Raw genomic sequence first — 21,361 nt, forward strand, 5'->3', positions numbered from 1 at the left:
TCCTCTGAACTTGCTCTCTAACACTGGAAAGTTATAATGCCAGTGAATGAAGCCTGTGACAGAATTTTTAATAGGCAAATATTACTACCAGATTTACCTCCTGACAGTGGAGTTGATGTTAATGGCAGACGGTATGAACTAGGGGAACTTTTGGGCCTTTTAATGCTAAAAGACTGCAGCATATAGGTTTTTAATTTACAAGATCCACTTACCATCTACTTGTAGGGAGCCTGAGGCTTGCAAATGGGTAAAAATGGATAAAGCAGTTAAAGAGGTGCTGAAGTATTATTAGGTGTGAAGCTCTGAGTGCAAATACTGTGTTCAATTGCTGCATTAGGTGGGTGCAGAGGTACAGGCAGTCACTGCCAGCCGGTGACAATGCAGTTAGTGGGAGACCCACACCTATTTGAGTGTGTGCTAACAGAGAATAGAGGATGGCAATTTTAAGATTAGCTGCATGGCAGGAGAAACAGGCAACAATCAGGAAGCCATTCTTAGTAAGATTAGGCTTATGTATATTTTACATTTTGTCACTGGTTCCTCTTGGGAAGGCAAACTTGTTGCAGACATGCTGGAAATATACTCCTGAGGTGCACCAGCCAGCCCTCCAGCAGGCACCTCTGGGCTGCAGGGGATTGCTGGAGCCCTCATTTGCACCAGTACTGTGAGATTTCAGGCAGGAGAACTGTGCTGCCCTGCTTCTGCCTACAAACAGCAGGAAAAGTCACAATCTCCCTCACTGGGAGTTGGCACAACTTGCAATGGGGGACAGATATGTGTACCAGATAGAACAGGTTTTCCTGTTCTTTGGTTTTAATTTTACTGGGAGATGTGAAAGGAAAGCAGAGATCATAGTATGTATTTAAATTAACAGAAACTCTTTGGCTTCTTACATGAAGGACACATATGAAAACAGGAACATCAGAGCAACAGGGAAGGCAACTTGACGAGGGAAGCACTTAAAATAATGCAATTGCTTCATAGTGCACAATGAGGTCAAGGTTATGAAGAAGTCCAAACTCTGTCAGAGCTCCTCATTTCAAACTAATGAACACTCTGATGACAGGAGCTGGAGTTTCTTGACAAAAGGGTTGGACTGTTTGCAGCTAAGTGGTGATGTCAATGTCAGTAGCAGCACCGAGAGGTTAAAGACGGTAATTTAATTCATTTGGGCAAGCATATGTCACCTTTTTGGTCAGGAGGGTCTGAACAAATTCCTCCTCTGGGTTCAAGTTCAACACTTTATCTTCAAAATATCAAGGCCAAACAGAGTTCAGTTTTACATGCACGCATAGAAGTTCACCTTTTATTCACCAGAAACATCTTGTTTTATGGCTCATAAATATTAAACTTATATAAATGTAACCTCTGTCCTCTCAGGGGTGATCATGAGTGAGTGAATTAAAGAACTAAAATTTCCAAGCTGCAGTCTCTTTTTCTGTTGTTAAGCACTCTCTGCTAGAGGCTGAAAAAAAAGCACAAGCAACTGTGATCAACTCAAATGCAGAAAGGACTCCCACGTTGATTCCCACCTCCCCCCCTCTGACTACCCTGTTGTAGAAACAACCACAAGTTGTTGTTGTAACAACCACAAGTACCCCAGCCTGAAAACAACAATAAAAACCCAAGTGTCTTCAATGCCCCATTCATAAAAGCCATGCCCCATGTGTGAGGGCATTATTGGTTTCTGTGGTGCTGTGGCCATATCAGTGCTGCCATGTCCTTCTTCAGTAATTTGTTGTCGTGCTAGCACAGTCTAGAAGTCACCAGTAACAGAAACGTCCAAGTGATTTTGTGCTGTAACTTCTGAGATGAAAAACTTGGCTGGGAAAAAACAGAAGTCATAAGTCTATTTGCCTCACCTTCTTACTGTGTGCTTATCTGGAACAGCTTGTGAAATTATTTGGAAACCTAATGTACTTAGCAGATAGGGACCAAGACTCTCTGTGAGCTTGCCAAAAGCAAACTTTAATTCACAGTCTTGATATCATGGGAGAGCTATACTTCAAGTGGTCTGATGTAAGGCTTTTCTGACACTTATATGGTGAAATACAATTCAGTCCCATATTTAAAGGGAAAAAAAGGAGGCAGAACAAGGAAATCTCTTAGAAAAGCTTCAAGGATGATGATCGGCATCTAAAAGTTACCCTGATTAGCCTCATTTCTCCTATTGGTCTTTGAGAGTGGTTCTTGGATTCACTTTTGGTGCAAAGAAAGATGTATTTAGTTGACTTTGAATCTCAAAAAATCAAATATTTCCAGGTGCTCAATACCCTCAGTTCCTGCTATTTTTTTGGACATTAAATGGCACCCAAGAAATAGTAGCTTCCGAGTACTTCTGCCACTGAGCATGCCATGCTATTCCAGCTAGAAAAGCTGTGTTAGCTCTAAGGCTACTCTTTAATCCTCCTGCTTCTATCTTGTCTTGTCTCTCATGCTGAGCACCTTCCTTCCTCAGTCTTGCCTGCTGCCTGCTGTTCGCAGAGACAGGACATAGAGCCTGCTGTTGCTTCAGATTTCAAACATGATGCTCATCTCATACCCAGAGAAGACTAAAGAGATGGTCTAAGTAGGTAATCAGAGCAATAGAAAGTGGAATTAGCAATAAAAAACTATTAAAAGGCCGTTCTGTAAATCTGCAGTGGCTAAAAAAAGAGTCCTGGCAGGGGTTGATACTGTCCTTCGCTGCAAATGGTGTCTGGGGCATTATTATGCTCTCATGCTGATGATGACAGATGTACAAACCAGAAAGTGATAGTAGTATGAGGTAGCTTTGCAGAGGGAAGCTCCATCTTCCAGCCAAGCCACTGAACCTCTCCAACTGGAAAAGACCTTGTGCTGTAGTTGTGACTCATAGAGGATGTTATCTCCTCTCAGAGAAGATAAGTGGAGTTGAGTATCTTTCTGAAGCAGGTCAGCTGCTGGGAGTGGCACAGAAATGGGCTCAATGGTGTCCCAGAGAAGATATTTTGCTACACGAGTCACAGGTGACTCATTCTTCACACAGGGGGTAATCTTGAAGTCTGTGTGGAATATCCATGCTATCAAAAGCAGGTTAGAGCCTGTCCCCATGCTGTCCCAATGAGCCTTTCAGCCTGTTTTTATTCAACAGCCAATGGCATATTTCGCACAGAGAAAGCCAATGACTCTTGCCCTGTGGGAACACATAATATCCCACTTCAGTTTCCATGGCATTTTGCTTTTCTTGGCCCAAATAATTGTTCAGTAAATGTGAGGGCCACAGTACTGAATGGCAAACTGTTTCAGCCCAGACACAGCAGTATGACAAGACCTGTGACAAAACTTAGTGCAGATTTAACAAAGTACTTGTGTCTGTGAGGAGTCACCATGGCTGTGGTTTGTACTCAAAGCCTCACCGTACGCTGAGAAGTGTTCCCTCAGGCTAGACCTGAAAAGGTACTAGTGTCTCTAAAAGTCAAAGGTTGCAACACACAATGCTGAGATGAGCAATCCAGGTCCTGGAGCCCTGCATTAGACACCTGTGTGCACAGGAAGTCCCACACCTCTGACAGGGGCTTCCAGGCCACCATGCTGAAGCACATGGCCTATGCTAACCAAAAGAATAGCCTAGCCTAGGAGTGTGCTTGTGGAGCAGTAGGATGGTACTTTCACCCCTCCGGAATGGTAATGTTCATGAGTCAGAAGATGTTTTCCTTAAAAAAAACTTAGCAGATGTCCTGGAGGCATTGGCTAGAGCTGTATCCCCAAGGGGCAAGAAGGCAAGATAACATCCCCTCATTTGTCTGAAAAGAGCCAAATCCACACAAACTTGGAGGTGTAAACTAGAGGTGAGATGTGGTATGTGTGAGTCTACCTCCCTCTCAGTTGAGGTCTCCTGCCTCCTAGGGCAGTGATAAAGATGGGCTTTGGCCACCTGCTGTTGTAAGAGAAGTTCTCATCTTTCTCTCATTACTCGGTTTGAAGAGAGTTATGTCTGAGGATGTGACGTGTTAAACATGTTCTGAAACCACCTTTCAGATCAGCCATCTTGTGCATCACAGATAAAGGTCTAGTTTCCATGACCCAGCAATGTACACTTGCAGTCCAGAAAGCCAGTCATATCCTGGGCTGCATCAAAAGCAGGATGACCAGCAGGGAGAGGGAGGTGATTCTGCCCCTCTACTCTGCTCTGGAGTACTGCACTGTACTGTACTCTGGGGACACCAGCTGAGGAAAGATATCAACTTATTGGAGTGAGTCCAGAGGAAGGCCACCAAAATGATTAGAGGGATGGAGCACTTCTCCTATGAGGAAAGGCTGAGAGAACTGGGATTGTTCAGCCTGAAGAAGAGAAGGCTTCAGGGTGACCTAATTGCAGCCTTCCAGTTCCTGAAGGGAGCCTGCAAGAAAGGTGGACAGAGACTATTTATAAGAGCATTTATAAGGCAGAACACAAGGGAATGGAATCAAACTAAAAGAGAGTAGGTTTAGATTAGATACTGTCTTTATTGTGAGGGTGGTAAGGCACTGAAACATTTTGCCCAGAGATGCTGTGGATGTCTCATCCCTGGAAGTGTTCAAGGCCAGGTTGGATGGGGCTCTGAGCAACCTGGTCTAGTGGAAGGTGTTCCTGCCTATGGCAGGGTGTTGGAACTAGATGATCTTTAAGGTACCTTCCAGTCCAAACCATTCTATGATTCTGTGATTGCAGTTAGGTCTAAGGCCTAGTCTAGGGCATAGACTGGGTGTTAAGCTCAAGGAAGGAGTATTTGCAAAAACTCAACTCCTGAGTGAGTAAGAAATCACACCAGAGAGCAGTCTAGGTGCCTTCTGGCCAGAGGAGGTTTTTTCTAATGGCACTTTTAGATGCAGTGCCATGCAGAGAGCTGGTGCTTATCGAGACTTTCAAGATTATCTTGATATGGCAGGAAGTCTTCTGGTGTCTTTTGAAGCATTTGCCTTTTCTTTGCCGTGGAAAGTGCTATTTGATGAAAGTTGCAGTCTGCATGATCCTTTCAATCAAAGCAGCACACATTACTGCTTAACGAAGCTTGTGACTCAAGGTTCTATAAAATATGCTTAGAGTCGGCATTACAAGATCCAGTAATAGAGGAATTAGCTTACAGTGTACACAGGAGAAAAGCTTTGCTCTGAGACAATTTACAGAGGTTCTGAAAAAGGATTGGCAATAATTTTGCTCTGAAACAAGGGTGCTGCTTTTATAGCAGTTTTTACTGGTAAGTTCATCCTCAAATGTGTTGTTTTATCATTATTGTCCTATTATTCACCCTGAAAAAACTATCAACATAAAAATATTACTTGTTCCAGTATAAAACTCAGTTACTAAGGTTACTAGATGAGATCTGTTTGGAATGATTTACAGCTCCTAAACACACTTTCCTCCCCCAACAAGCTGACTGAGAAGCAGAATCTGCCCAAATAAATTAACCATGGTAAATGCAGACTGACCTACAAATTAAGAAATACAAGGTTAAATACAAACATTGATCAAAGGCAAGAACTATAAATAGATAATGAACTGAAGAAACAATGCCTCCAAAGCAAAAGGCTCCTAGAGTTTTCACATTGGCTGGCAAATGCTGCTTAAGTACCCTGATCAGCAGAAGAGGAGGATGCTGCCTGTATGCATTCGGAGGAAATGTGCAGCAGGCATTGTCCCTTTCACCTAGAATAAGTCAAGAAAAAATTAAAAACATCCTCTGTGAAACTTTGCAGAGAAGTTCAGTGTAGTTCCTCCAGTGCCAAGGCTGTGATCTGACACACAGTGTCCCTGCCTTCACGCGGATGAGAAGTTGTTGCTTAGATTTTTCATTTTCTGGTACTTATTCTTTACAGACCACCGTAGTCTGGTGGTGTAATGAAAAGGGTGCTGTATCCTAAAACACCATTTGATGTTTTGGGACATTCTGGCAGCCAAGTCTGAATTTCCTCCTGATCCCTTTATGATCAAGTCTTTTTAAGCAGTTACTATTTTTTTCAGTTTTTCACTTATTTTGGCTTTGTGCTGTTGGTGAAGTCCAAAGCTGTATTTTACAAAGGTGCTACCTCTTATCCTTCAGCTTCCTGGTGAACTGAGATCTGTAAAAGTGGGTGCAGTCATTAACACTGAAACGTAAATGATACAGGCAAATGAGCACATCTCTGTGCGTCATCACAGGTCTATTGCCTGCAGGATAGTCTCACTGACGTGCACTGAGTGAGGATCCAGACTGATATGAATGGGGCTCTTCCAGGCAAGCTTTTTTTTTTTTTTAATTTTGGCATCCCTTTTTTGAAAGGCAGACCCCAAAGCTCTCACCTGAAGTGTGATTCTTTCTCTGGAGCCTTATAATCCACCATCGAAGGTTTTCGGAAAACACTACTTCATTGAAGACATGATACTTGCTGGAGGTCTCTGCGCCTGTATAGTGGTAACTAATGGACAGACAGATACCCTTAGAGATGCAGGACAGCCCCTAGGGAGGTGAGAAGACTACGAAATGTTCTCTGCTAATTAAAGTCCCATTTTCATGCAGCCACTTCTGGCAACTGGGAATAGTGTATGTAGCACTGCAAGGGATATAGAAGTAGATTTAGAACGGGAATGGTACTACTCAGATGAGAACATCGTCTTTGATAACCACAGAGGAAGAAAAACAAGATGGAAAGGATGTGGTTTAATTAGGTCACTGGTGTAATAACTCAGCTGAGAGTGCCACTTGGAATTATGTTATAGCAAACAAGCATCTTTTTCTACCCTTAAGTCTCTCTTTCCTTTGGAGGGCTGTGTCATCTTTCCCACTGTCAAGGCCCTGAGGATACAGGAGCAGCATGGTTGAGGTTGGAAGAGGCCCCAGTCTGGATCCCTTTCCCCACCCTCGACGTGGGGGAGCCCAGTTGTGGTTCCTTCTCCATCTGAAGAACCATTCCGACGTCTTGAAAGGACGGGGAAAGGGGACTCCAGCGACAGGGTTTTTCAGGCCCCGAGCCTGGAGGGGAGAGGTTTCCCCCCTCCCCCCAGCACCCACGTGGCCCCATGGCAGGCACAGAGACAGCACACCGGGCGTGGAGAGGAGGCAAGAGAGCGTTTATTGTTGGGGATGTTACATTTATAGGGTTAGGGAGAATCACAGGTTAACCAATTAGAAGTCTCAAGGGGCTTACAGGAACACCCAATCACAGGAAGGGGTTAACAAGGACCAATGGGACACCTCAGGACACCTTTCTCAGGACATTCCTGCATGGGAGATAACAGTTGCTGTGGGGGGTGTTGGGAAGAAGAAACACGTGTTTACAAAGAGACCACAAAGAGCCATCCTAAGACATGTTCAAACAAGTTTCTCATCAGACTTAGTGCTACACCCCAGAGATCGTCTAGTCCAATCCCCTATGCTCAGTGCAGCATCTGCTAGAGCAGGTTGCTCAGGACTGTTTACAAGTTGCTCAAGACTGTGTCCAGTCAGATTTTGAATACCTTTAAGAACAAGGATATCACAATATCTCTGGGCAACTTGTCCCAGTGTTTGACCAGTCTCACAGTGAAAATGTTTTTATTTCTTATGTTTAAATTGATTTTTCTGTATTTCAGTTAGTGCTCGTTGCCTCTTGTACTGTCACCAAGCAAGAACCCTTCTCCCTCCATCTTCTTTACTGCCTCCTATCAGGTACTTATTGATAAGGTCTCCCTGGGTCATCTCTTCTCAAGGCTGGACAGTCCTTGCTCCCTCAGCCTCTCCTTGTGTGTCAGAAAACTGAAGTCCTTTACCACTTTTGTAGACATTTGCTTAACCTACTCCATTATGCCCATGTATGGTTTGTACTGCGGAACCCAGACCTGGACCTAGTACCGCAGTTCTGTCTCACCAGTGCTGAGGAGAGAGGAAGAATAACCTCCCTTGACTCACTGTTTACTGCTCTTTCTAATGCAGAGCAGGACGCTGTTGGCCTTCCTTGCCGTGAGTGTGCACTTCTGGCTCGTGGTCAGTTTGCTGTGAACAAGGACCCCAAGATCCTCCTCTGCAGAGCTGCTTTCCAGTTGGTAGGACCACAGCCTGTACTGGTGCATGCTATTCCTTCTCAGGCGCAGGGCTTTGCATCTGTGTTTGTTGAGCATTGTGAGATTCTTGTTGGTCCATTTCTCCATCCTGTCAAAATCCTTCTGAATAGCAGCATATCCATCTGGTGTATTAGATATTCCACCCAATTCTGTGTCATCTGCACATTTGATGAGGGTGCACACTGTCAGGTCATCCAGGTCACTAATGTAGTTGTTTGACTGGGCCAGTTTTTAGTACCCGCTCTGCTGTGGATCCCTGGGGTACAGTACTAGTGGTCCTAGACTTCATGCTACTGACTTCAACCTGTTCAGTGAATCAACCAGTTTGAAGTTCAACTCACTGTCCTCTTATCTAGACTGTATTTCATCAATGCATCAATGATGTGTTATGAGAGACAATGTCAAAAGCTTTGACTAGACAAGACGAACACCACGAACACGGTGATTTTCCCTCAAGTCCTGTCATTGCAGAGGGCTGACAAGATATCTGAGTGTGATGATCCATGCTAATGATTTCAGGTCACGTTCTTGTCATTCAGGTTTTTGGACACAATTCCCAGAGGGATTGGTCACCACCTTCACAGGGTGAAGGTATGCATGTTCTTGGGAGATTATTCTCCTATCTTTGTATGTAAACAAATGACTTGTAACAAACTACACTGGATGATAGGAGACTTCAAACCCTGCATGGGCTTTCCCCAGACTTTTCTTTAAATTCCTGGCAGTTGAATGTATTTATGAAAGAATAGTTTTTGCCCTAGAGATTTGCCATAATGTGATGCTGCTAGTTAAATCTGTTTCTCCTCCACCCCACCTCCCAGGCTGAGGTCCTACAGACTTCATTTCCTCGCTGCTATCAACTGAAGGCAATCTGCTTTCTGATTCACTTAAGATGATTTTTAAATCAAGCTGATACTGCACTTGATTTTTTCTAATTGGTACACTCTGCCTTATCCCCTTGGAGAAGTCCTAGCCATGCCCTAAAACCTGATGATTAAGTCAGCCTCTTAATAATATCCCAAATCATTTCTATGCAGGTGTCCAATAAAAATTTTATAAGGCAGTTTCTTGGCTGCAGAAAGGTGTAGGAGAGATGTGAGCCTCTCTTGAAGCATACTGTTCTTTTTGATGACAACCAAGAACCATCTTGTCATTGAGGCACTGCAGTATGGGGTATGCCTTTCAATCCTCCCTTTGCCAGCTGCTAAAATATCTTCCTTCTTGTTACTCCATTCTGGCCAGTTTAGTGACCTTCCTCGGGAAATCAGCTGTGTGGTTGCACACAGCACACCAAGTTATGCTGATGCACCTGGGCATAGCTCCCTTGGCTCATTCACAGCATCTTGGAGTGGGATTTGGCAAATCACTAAACCTGCTGTTCTGCAGTTCCTGTGTATACATGGGGACAGTGGCATCTCATCTATCCTTGATTTGACACTGTTCTGGATGACGGTGCTTAAAAGGAAGGGTTTTCCTTTCATCAGGGGAACACAGTGAGCTCTCTCTTGCATATACCACAGCAGAGTTCATCTCTGAGATAATGCTCTGTCCTGTGAGGAGAGGTGGGTGACCAGACCAGGAATGTAAAGCATTGTCTCAGTGTGGCATTGTCTACCCAACGTTTCTGTTTTCTGTGGTCTATAACGCTAGTGTGGAGCTTTCTATTTGTTGGAGAGGGGAACAGAGGGAAGGGGTCAAGGGATAGGTGAAGATATTCTGACTACATTTTTGTCTTCCCTTTTGTGAATCCTATGGGCCAAGGTTCCATGTAAATTCCATTCCTGATGAACCCAACCCAGAGCTTCAGGAGCTGCCTGCCTACAGGTCAAGTTGTTTTAGGCTGTGACAGCTCTTCTTGAGGCACAGCTGGAATGACCACAAAGAAGAAATAATACACAGTGACCCAGTAGGGAAGGCAGTAGTCCCATATACCAGACTGTTGCTAAATGTTCCTTCTCTTCTACTCCCTGTCCCAAAATGGCAGTTTTGTAGGAGCAAATTGAAGACGACACATGACAAATTCTCATACACACACACAGACAGCTGAGCTTGGGGATGGCTGTTGGGATGTGCTTGTTTCTGGCTCACTGCCAAGTAAAAGCTGGAGGAAACAGTGACAGCTAACAGGAAGCATTGCCTTCAGATCAGGCAATTTAGATGCTGCCTTGATGCCCTCTCACAGAGGTTTTACTTTCTGGTAATGAAAGACGTCCTGAAGGGGGTAAATCCCTCTGTTAATCCACTCCCACACCCTCATAAATTCAAGGCAGCTGATGGGCATCATTTGTTCTAGTTACTTTGGTCCTTAGATGACCTTCTTTACCCATGTGCCCTTTGAATTTAAACCACATTAACCAGCAGTGTTACTTGCCTTAACATCAGTCAGCTATTATATGTTTTAACTAAAGAATGGCACAGTTGAGTTCATACATTTCTTAAGTGGTTTACAAAATTATAAAAAGATTTGTTCAGGTAGCCTTAATGAATTTTATTAACCTGGCACTAATAATTTAGAACTTTGACTGAAAGGCAACTTTAACCTAATTTCTCTTTGGTCATAGAACAGAGTGCAGCAACCTGTATATTCTGTTCAGGCCTCACCTTGAGGAGGGAAAGGAAAGCAATGTTGGGCAGGTGTGTAACCCTTGGAAACACAAGCACACATATCAGTTTGGCTGTGCTGGAAATGGCTTTTTCATCAGCCTAGATATATGTAATGGGTCATTCAAAGAATATCTACTTATTCCCACCTCTCTGTTTTCCTTTCATTTTTTTCATGTGGAGTTGCTATTTCCTGGTCAACAGCCATTCACTAGCAAAGAGAAGGTCATGTCCCTCTGACATTACTGCCTTGCCGCAGTAGAGCAGTGCACAGTCTTGTTTTTCATTTAGGGCAAGGTCAGCACAACAACAGTGCATGCTTTGCTGCCAAGATTAGGTTCACTTCCATATCTGGTTCTTTTCTCCTGGCTCATTATGGCACAAGCATGGTCATAACATCTAGACCTCCGATAAAAATATTTCAAAATGAGCAGGTGGGAAGATATCCACCTCTGCTTTCAGGGTGAACCTACAAAGCTGTAAGTTTAACAAACATGACGGTGAGGGGATGTTTAAAGCATCAATGTTCTGAGGCAACAAGATATAAAGTTTGGGTTCTGACCAGATATGGCATAAGAAGCACAGAAAGGCTCTGTATTAAAAGCAAACCCTTTTTAGCTGAATGATCAGAGAGTACTCACCTTCAGTAGTCTATAAAAGTAAGTTTATATACAGGGAAAACCTCTACAAAGTGTAAACAAGATCAAAATGCAGCCTCATTACCGGTTACCCTGGTAAGTGCTGTGCAGCACACAGCTCTATGGGAGAGTTTCTGAGGAGGAGAAATGAGCCAGCCAAAATATTATCTTCTAGGCTCATAGCCCACTGCTTCCTGTCAGTCACTAGATAAATTCTTCCTCAGGATGATTTCCTTTGCCAAAGGGAGCACGGCGCTGCTGTCTGTGATATAGTTTCAAAAATGAAGGTTTCTGTTTATCGGCTCAAGCTGTACTTGCGCTTCTGTCCCTTCACTTGGGTTATCGTGTCTAGTTGCTGGCTTAGGGGTGCAAATCAGGTGCCAGAGGAGAGTCAAATTCGATTTGATGCTGTAATTAATTCTGTAGGAGTAAAAATGCTTGCAGGAATATGACAGCTCCTTCCCTTTACAAGCAGTGATGTTAGGTTCCAGCAAAACTAAAAATACATCGTATTTACTCAAATGTAAAGCATTGGATTAATTGTCAAGCACATTTCTGAACAGCCAAAAGTCTGCCTATCACAGAGAAAAAAATACAGCCTATATCTGAATGCCTAGGTCCTGCTAAATTCCTTCAAGCCCTGTGAAGCAGCATCAAAGAAAGAAATTGGCAGCAACTATTTGGGTTTTTGTGTCCTGCCTCTGATTAATGCAGTGGTTCTTTTATCAATGAGCCTACAGGAATGCTGTAGGACTTGCATTCTCATGATCTGGTGAAGGACCAAGGCATGAGGTCAGGGTGCAGTGGATTGAAAAATGGGAAGCATTGGATGGGCATGGCGTGGGAAGACTTTGAGGGGATAACATCATAGGGAAAGAGATAAAAAAGGACCTAGAAGTGACATATATGTAATTTTTAGGTTATTATTCTAGCTTATGAATTGGTCTATATTGGATGATGAGCAAAAAGGGGTTACTGTGTCAACCTTGCCAAAATTTTAGGCAAACTGTCTTTGTAAGAATGATGAATGGCTAAGAAGGGGAAATTCACACTGTTTCAATTCATGGATAGGTTGTGAAATGCTGTTACTTCAGTTGCTCTTCCAATCATAATCTAAGAACTAAGGACTGCATGTCCCTTACATATATAATGTCCCCACTGGGTCTGCTCTACTATTGACTGGGTTTCATTCTGTCCATATGAGTTAAACAAAGCTGATATGGAACAAGGCACTGAATTTCCTTGTGGACTTGCTCTGAACCCTAGTTTCCATTCCCACTGAAACAGGGCTCATTCACAGACTTGAAACAACTTCAATACCAAGGAGAGTCCTTTTTCTGTCCCAGCCCTCAGCTCCCCAAACTCTGTGGACCACCCTGGAGAGCCTGTAAGCAGTGGAGATCCTACTGGTACACTGGCATGGCTGTGATATGTGCCATCCACCAAGGATGAGGATGGTACTGCCACTGCTCTCCATATGAAGTTCTTTAAAGGCAAAATGCTCAGTGTAGATAAATAAAATAAATAGTAACTGTGGTAATCTCAGACACCCACTGCATGGTGCGCCATTACTCCACCACTCAGCTTTACCATAATTTTTAAGATATCCTTGGTTTTTAAAAAGCTAAAAAACAATTTTCCTTTAATCTAGTTTTTTGTCAATAGTGAATACATTGTAATCCATGAGTGACTATATGAGCTTTGACATGAAAAATTCATTGCTGCAATGTCTTTCTCAAGGAAGAGTATAATGTAGACATTTATCACTGTAAAGGTACTAATATACCAAGGTTTTGTTTCAAAATGGTGATATTTCAAGCATCTCATGTGAAAACAGAAGAGAACCAGTGTACGAAAGAAGCCGCTCTTCATCAAGAATTGGGTGCTTTGCAGGAATAACTCCTCTGACTTCAGCAATATCAGTGCTAACAACAGCTAAAATTTAGACATGTGCAACCTAATTATTTTTCCTGGGGGCTTGGACTTAGGGGCATTATTTGAAGAAAGAAAACAGAGCAAAAAAAAGAGCTTTGTTGAGCCATCCTGTAAGAAAGATGTGCTAACAATTCAAGTTTATTTTCTTACCAGATGCATATAGATTCTATTGCCTTCATAACTTGAAAGGTAGAGTCATTAAATATCACTTTGCAACATTTTTGTTTTTTCAGGTCGTTGTTCTAATTTGTCTTGCCTGTAACTATTATGTGCTGGTTTTACTGCTTTGCCACTTCTCTGCATCCCTTCACTTCTATGGATTCTGTCTCTATCCCTGAAGTGCTCCCCATAAAACTGGGAGTTCAGCATGGACTGATACAGACCACTCATTCAACTTTTTTACTCTATAACTTCTTGCCCATTTTCCCCCTGTATGTCATGATAAGGACAACAGCTGTATGACAAAAGCTGTTTCCTTCTGTCCCAACCCTGTCCCCTATCCCTGACCTCCTCTGTGTACCTCCTCCTCCAGTCCTGTTCCCCCTTGACTGTTTCAATGCTCTTGCAAGCTCTTTGTCCCTGTGGGGTGCCAGCAGCTGGGCTGGTTCTTCTCTGCTGCGATACAACATCACCTTGTCTAACACCCAGTGATACTGTCTTCATCTTACTGTGGGCCATGGCACTTCATCTGCTTTCAAGGAGTAGAGTTCCCTGCCTCCTCTGCCCTGGTAGCCTTTGTCTTTCTGGAAGGCTGTTAGTGCTGTGCCCTTCCCACTGTGGTTGTTGCAGCATGTGATGCCTTCCTTCATTGGAAGGGAGTTTTAGAGGTCAACACCCCTGTGTTTTCTGTGCCTTTGTGGCTCACCAGTGACTGTCCAGCTGTACAGTGCCAAGGACCTGGTAAGGTCCACTGTACTCTGTATAGTGCCAGAGAACATCTGGTAAGGGCTGGAGTGGGGGCCCCCATTTCTTATAATCTCACCTCTGATAAGAAGTGAGAAGTCTTTGGTTAAGACTAGACTTTCCTTAGTGAGTTAGGGACTGTAAATAACAGCATTCATTGGTGATTTTCCCTGACATGATCTGGTGTAAGAGCTACCTAGAAGACCAGTATAGATGCATCTTTACAGGAGCCATTTAGTGCCCTAAATGGCTCAGGGGCATTAGCAGCCGGGAGGCTCAGGTTGCTCTAGGGCACACTCCTGTTACATTTTAGCAGAGTTGTGTTTGGTGCTCAGACAGTATGTTGTTTTTTGGGTTTTGGTTTTTTTTTTTTTTTCTGGAAAAGTGTAACAATTGCATTGGTGTATTTTCCTGTGATGTGCTTCTGCCCTGCACAGAGCTGAATGTCTTCCTTTAGCTAGGATGAACCTGGTAACCCCTCCTAGTCAGGGGATTGTAATGTCAGTGAGGAATGAGAGCAAAATAGAGGTAATGTTTTATTCTAGTCAGGACTCTGCCAGCTGCTGTCAGTGTCTGGTCCTACCTCCAACCTGCCTCATTCTGAGTGCTCTTGGGGTCACACTCCTGGAGCTTATACCCAGTCCTATGTCTTTCTGCTCCCTGCGTTCTCATTCTTCTTGAACAGGGGAAATATATTATGTCTTTTTGTCCTGTCTTACCTCTTTTTTCCTAGGATAACTTCAGATCTTCCCATGCTTGCCTCCTCCCCTGTACTATTTATCCACATCTGCCGATACTCATGTGTCCCTGCTCCGTTATTCCTCTTTATGATTTAATTAGGATGTCCGGCATAGCTTTAGTTCACTTCATTTAATAATCTTTTAACTTACTCTTCGTTACTCTTTCTCAGAACCCCGCTTCTTGCTGTGTTAAGTTAATTACTCTTGTTGATTCTTTGACTTTTAACAAAATGAGATATAATGACCATCTATTGAGATCTATTTTCCATTTATCCACGAAAACATGATCACTTTTGATTAAAATACAGATGGGCCTGAATGGACCTGAGGAATAATTAAAATGAAATAAAACTCACCTCAAGGCTTGTTTAAAATTTCATCTGAAGCCAAATCTGTATTTCTGTAACTTCACCCAAAGTCTGCATTCTGTGCTCTTTTACAATCCACAAATCTCTTTGGTATTAGGAATTCACAGACCATTTGTCTTTCATTACCTGTAGTGCTAGCATAGAGCTGAACTATATAAGTCTCAATTTACCTCCCTAGGACTGAAAATTAGTCACCTGTAAGCAGTCAATTGTGCTGATTACAGTGATCACTAAACCAGTCGCATCCTCAGCTTACTTGCTCTGTTTTAGGACTGGAAATGATCTCTTCATTCCTGCTGCATGTTCTTGCTCTCTGCTTCTCTGTCTTTTTTCCTTCTAATTCACTTTTGTTCGGAACCGAAAATGAAGCCTCACAGATTACCTATAAAATACAGCTACTCAATCTAAGGTACAGGCCTTCAAGAAACAACAGCCTGGCTGAACACAAACTGTTTCTCCTCTATGTTAGAGTACTCAAACCAAAGAGATTCATTATAGTTCCTTGATTAAAAAGTTTGTATCCACCTCACTGTGCTCATTTTCTTCTGATTATTTTTCCCACCCCAAATACAACACAATCCATTCATTGCATCCCAGGCAGGTAAACCTTTTTTTAAGAATGACTTCCCGTTTAGTGGCAGATGGAGGCATTTCTTTGCAGCTGTGCATCTGAGAGGTGGAGGGACAAGAGAGATTGGACTAAGTGCTCCAAACTGCAGATTTCTCTTTTATGTCAGAGAGGGTATGTAAGTGGTACTTTCACTGACTGCCAACATTAGTGCCAGCATTGATTCTCTTTGGAAATTGCATATTAAGTTGCTTTTCAAAGGCCTAATGGAGAGCTGGTGACTGTTTCTGAAAGGGCAAGGTTCCTTTTTGTGCCTGGTCTGCCTTGTAGCATCCATGGAACATCATTACAAATTCCCTTAGTCTAAATTCTGAACAAGAATAGACATATGTTTAACACATCATTCCTTCTTTTGCTCGCAATTTTCAAAAGAAATATATATCTTTTTCCTTATTTAAACTGCACTTGTAAGTGTATATCAGATCACTGGAACCAAGGGATCCATGATTCTAGTATTCCTATTTCCCCACGTGCTTCTGGCTGTCAAAGCTGCTAAGCGTGAATGATATTGAGCTGTCCAGTTTTGCAGGAAAATTTTGCCTCTGGCATTCTTCACTGAGACTCTACGAACTCTCTTTGCTTGAAGACCTGTGCTATAAGAAGTCTGATCTCTGCTGTCTGCTCAAAATGGAATATTTCTTTTTCCTCGCCCACATAGCTTTATGTAGAATAGTTCCTCAAAAACCACATTCCTTTCCATTTTCCCTGTATTATACCTAACTATTAATTGATTTTTCCCTAAAAATCAGCTAACTGTGATGATAAGAACACTGGGTAATAGGAATTAATATGCAGGTAGCATGTCCTCATGCTACCTGCACTGGCAATTGTGTCACTTTGTCTGTGTCTGTACATTCGTGAAGGTTATCTCTGTCTCCCCAGTTCATCTGGCTGATGATACTTGTCAGATGGCTCGTGGATGCACTTGACAGGTAATGCCTGAGCTGATAGGTCTACACACTACAACTCGTTCCCAAAGAGCCTGAGTACTGTAGGCTATGGCGAAACCTCTGTTAGGGGATGCTGCAGCGATAGGAGAAAGACTTGGGAGCTGTTAAAGCTGAAGGATTGGGTGTCTGAGCTCTTCTCTGATCTTGGTGGTACAAGTCTGTCCAGATGCAGACACAAAGCTTGGGTCTCTGTCACTCAGCCCCCACAGAACATGAAACACAAAGACGTTGTCCACATAGACAGAGGACAGAGGGTTGCCCAAAAGCTTGCCACAGGCAAAATGCTGCCTTTTGTCTGCTTTAGCCTGCAGGCAAGATGCATATGGGCAGCCCAGCTATGTCCATGTCAAATGTTACTGCATGGTACAGGTAGCATGTGGTACCTCCTCCTGCAGGTGCAACAGTGCCTGGCAGGCAGGCCTTACCTCTCCCCTTCAGGAGAAGGAGAGGTTTCCAATAGCTGGCTGGCTGAGCTGGTCTCTGTCCCAATATCCCTCTTTAGCTGTCCTCATCACAGTGCAGGGGAGGGAGCAAAGAATGGGAGGTACCAACTCTGCTGTTGAGGAATGCAATTTCCTGGTTCTTTCTGCACTCCTAAGGGACAGATTTTTCCTGCCTGCAGCTTTAATGAAGAAATAGTGTCAAGGGACCGCAGTAGCAAGCCCAATCTAGCATCATCACCTTGCAGGTACGGGCTAAACAAGCCGTGCTGCCATGCCAGTATTTAACTAAGCAGAGTCTATGAAGAATGAATGCAGTGTGACTGAGCAGCAAGTTCACCATTTAAAGTGAAAATCAACACTTCCCAGCAGTGAGGCAGATCATTAAACATTTTGTTGCATGAGCCACCATCACTTTTCAAAAAAAAAGTGTCAGGATGTTCAGCCAAATGAGCAATTCAGTTGGCTTAACTTTCCTGACCGCTTTCTAATTTGGTTTTAATGAAGATATAATTAAGAGGTAATGTCAGTAAAGCAGAACACTGTCACACAATAATGGTCTCCTGCTGCTGCATAAATGGTAAATGCAATAAATACAGAAGGAAAGCCGTAATGTTTATTTTAAAAGCAGGAGGCATTGATCCTGGGACACTCTTCTGTTTTGATACCTTTAATTCAATTTTTTTCAGAAAAATGAGGGGCAGCAGATTTAATCCGTTTTGGCCTGCAGCAACTTCAGAGGAGTAGGAGGAAAATTTTCAAGGTAGCTCTGCTGCAGTGGGGATGCACTGCTGCTAATGGTGGCTCATGGGTTAGACTTACAATTGCTCACTTTAACCTGATTGTCCTGTGGCCTTCGTGCTGCCATAGGGAATGCAGCGATTGAGAGCCTCAGTCAGTCGGCACTACCGAATAACTTAGCCATTACAGTACTGTTTATGAAAGAAAACCACCTTTTAGAAACCAGCCTTTTTATTTTTTGACTGGCTGGAGCTTATGATGTTTGTCTTTTCTGGTGAATAACGTCTGCCTTCCAGCATTGCAATAGCAGAAATAAGGCTTTTATGTTCCAGCCTATACCGTTCACCTCCATTGCAATTCAGGCTGCAAAATTATTTCCGTTCTGAATTTCAGTTCCCAGTTTTGCAAAACTTCTTTGGGGAGAAATTCTCTTCCAAGGCATTTAAGCCAAGTAATACCTTTGACAATTTTTTTGCATTATGAAAACTGACAAGATATACTATCTCCTAAAGCTAAGACTGTTTTTTCAAGCAGAAAACTGCATGAAATAACTGCAAATGAGACTTATGCTAAAATAATAAATCTTGGAAGTTAAAACTTCCTGTGAAATTAGTACTTGCTGAAGAGCACTGTCTTTGTTCTGTCTGAAATATCTGGTGTTTTGAATTTGCTAATGAATGACAATTTTAGAGCACATGAAGTAAATCTTAAATCTTCCAGGACTCTCAAGAAATAATACCTCTTATATAGTGCCTCTTCATCAATAACTCTTAAAGTATGTTATCCTGATCAGAATGAGGGCTAGCCAGATATGGGTTCATTAAAAAAATCCAGGGTTTTTCCATTCTGAAATAGAAGCAAATCCAGCCTTTCAAAAACGCTAATAAAAAACAGGAGACCGCTAACACACCATATGTTAAGCACTTCCAAGCTGAGGGGGATTTGCCTTCAAGCCCAGAGTAGGCCTTGCATTTAAATGTGCCCTAACTACTGTGTTGCTTGCAGTCATTTTGCTCTTGTGGAGGGAGATGTTCACACTGACAGAGATGAGATGGGCTCTGTGGATTTGTAACTGAGCAGTTGGCTGGAAGACGGAAGCAGCACTTCTGTATCCCCCTTTTGGCTCATGCAGGTTTGGTTTGGGTCTGGTTTGGGTCTGTTATCTTGTGCAAGAGGATATCCTGCCCCTTCATCCATCCCAGTGACATTGTGGAAAACAGGTGCTCTTCACCTGTTTCTCCTTTGTGAATTACAACACTTATCAACTCCCTGTTGCCTTGCATGGAGCACTAAGAAGTTGTTTTTCATTTACTCCTCTGCTGCTGAGGTAGAGCACTTCTCTGATGAAATGGGACATCTCCCTCTGGACCAGAGAAACTTGACTGCCACACAGAAATAATTACGACAGATATATTCCTAGGAAAGGCTTGTTTTGTCATATCACTGTTTTACAGCCAGAAAAATTATTTTACCAACCTGCCGATCCCCAAGTCAGCATCTTAGCATCATCTTCTCAGACAGGAAAGACAACATATCATAAGTTAACGTGAAACCCATGGCAGAGCTCACTGTAAGACATAAGCACTCAGTGTTTTGTACTTTCAGCACATTGCCTTGAACTTGGCTGTGGAGAAAAATTGTAATATTAAAGACAATGAGTGTTTTCAGATACAATGGTGTGAATCTGGATGACTAAATGTAAGTGTCATGGAGCTGCATTTACATCAGTGTAACCCGGTCAGAATTTGGTTTGCAGTGTGTCATCTGCAGGCTGTGGCCCTTGCAGTCCCCATCATTTAGCTGTTTATATTGTCAAAGGAAGCTGGAAAAAATCACAGCAGGAGCTGTGTTTTGGGTAAAATTATACTTGTGCAGCCAAAGCAAATACTAGAAAGTGAAAGGGATCCAGAGTAACATGTTCATTTTGTCCTGAGCCTGCTTCCACTGAGACACAGGAGAGGGTTAGCTCCCCCAAACCAAGACACTTCTTCAGCAGCTCAGTTTAAAGCTCCTGGGGACAGCAAGAGGGAGAAATCTCTGCCTGACGCACAGTGAAAACAACAGGAGGAAGTCAGTCACTGCAATGCAAAGGGCATCTGAGGCTACTCTCCCACTTTTATTCAGGCCCCTGTAGAGAGGTGGCCATGGCGTACTGGCAGCAAGCAAGGCAACAGCTGTGATGCCCTGGTGCTGTGGGCACCCCAAGAGGTCCAGAAGATCAGAGAGGTGAGAAACTGGTCAGAGCAGCTGTCTGGGCTGTCCTCAGCCACCTGAAAAACCCTGAGGCCACGGAAAAAAAACAAAGACAAAGACAGCCTTGCAGCTTTTACCTTAGCACAAGCAGCAAAGTATGAGATCTGCCTATCCCTAAACCACTATGCTTTCAGGATGTGCTCTCTGCTTTTAAACACCACCAAAGGCTGTCACTGAAATAGATTTATGGGGCAGTCTGCTATAAAGTAAATCTGGGGAGGGAAGAGCAAGGAGAAACACATTCCCCCTCAAATGAATAAGAAACTTTCAAGATTTCCCTTCAACCTTGCCAGTGAACAGCTCTATAAATTTCACCTATTGGTGTGAAGTAAAGATGTTTTATGGTTGTCCAGACTGAGCTATGATTGACTTAAAGTCTAAAAAATAATTTCCTTAAAGTCTAACAAATCAATCTCCTCCCACTGTGCCTTTAACCACGTTATAGACAGCAACCCTTTTTCCTTTAAAGATAACTGGGGAGGGAGGGAAGACCTGTCACCAACACCTAATGAATGAATGAATTTTGAGCCATCCTATAATTTTCCTCTACTTGGCTATAAGAACATGAGGAAAACAAGCAGAGCAGAAATCCTGAGCATCACATCACACCTGTGCTGTCAGGAGACAAACTGCTCCATGGGAAGCTGAAGCAGCTTCTTCTTCAGAATGATGTGCGGTGCTGAAGGAAGGATGAGGTGTCAATGGGAGCCTCACCACAAAGGGCTTTTTGTTGAAAGATGCTACACAGCATTGCATGTTGTGGTGGAGGGGACACAGTGGAGTATTTCCAGCAGGAGATGATGCATTTGTACCAAATCAGTGCGCATGCTATTTTCTCTGTTGGAATATTGTCATTGTCCTTTATTACATTAAAGGGGAACATCTTTATCTCATGGTGATTTGGGTGGGATGTGACATTGCCTAATGTAAAAGGGGCCTGTAATATCAAGGAGACAACCGTGAAATAACACATTACACACTGAATTGAACAGCAGGCTCATTTACATCCCTTTAATTTGGAAATATGAACGTTCAGAAACCCTCTTCTCCACTTGCATTCCCTTATTTGGGAAACATGTAAATTACATTTATGATAATTTAGTATTTAACTGGTACAAGCATTGCGAATTCCAGAAGCAAACCATTT

The sequence above is a fragment of the Pseudopipra pipra genome, chromosome 1, assembly GCF_036250125.1.
Source record: "Pseudopipra pipra isolate bDixPip1 chromosome 1, bDixPip1.hap1, whole genome shotgun sequence".
NCBI lineage: Eukaryota > Metazoa > Chordata > Aves > Passeriformes > Pipridae > Pseudopipra > Pseudopipra pipra.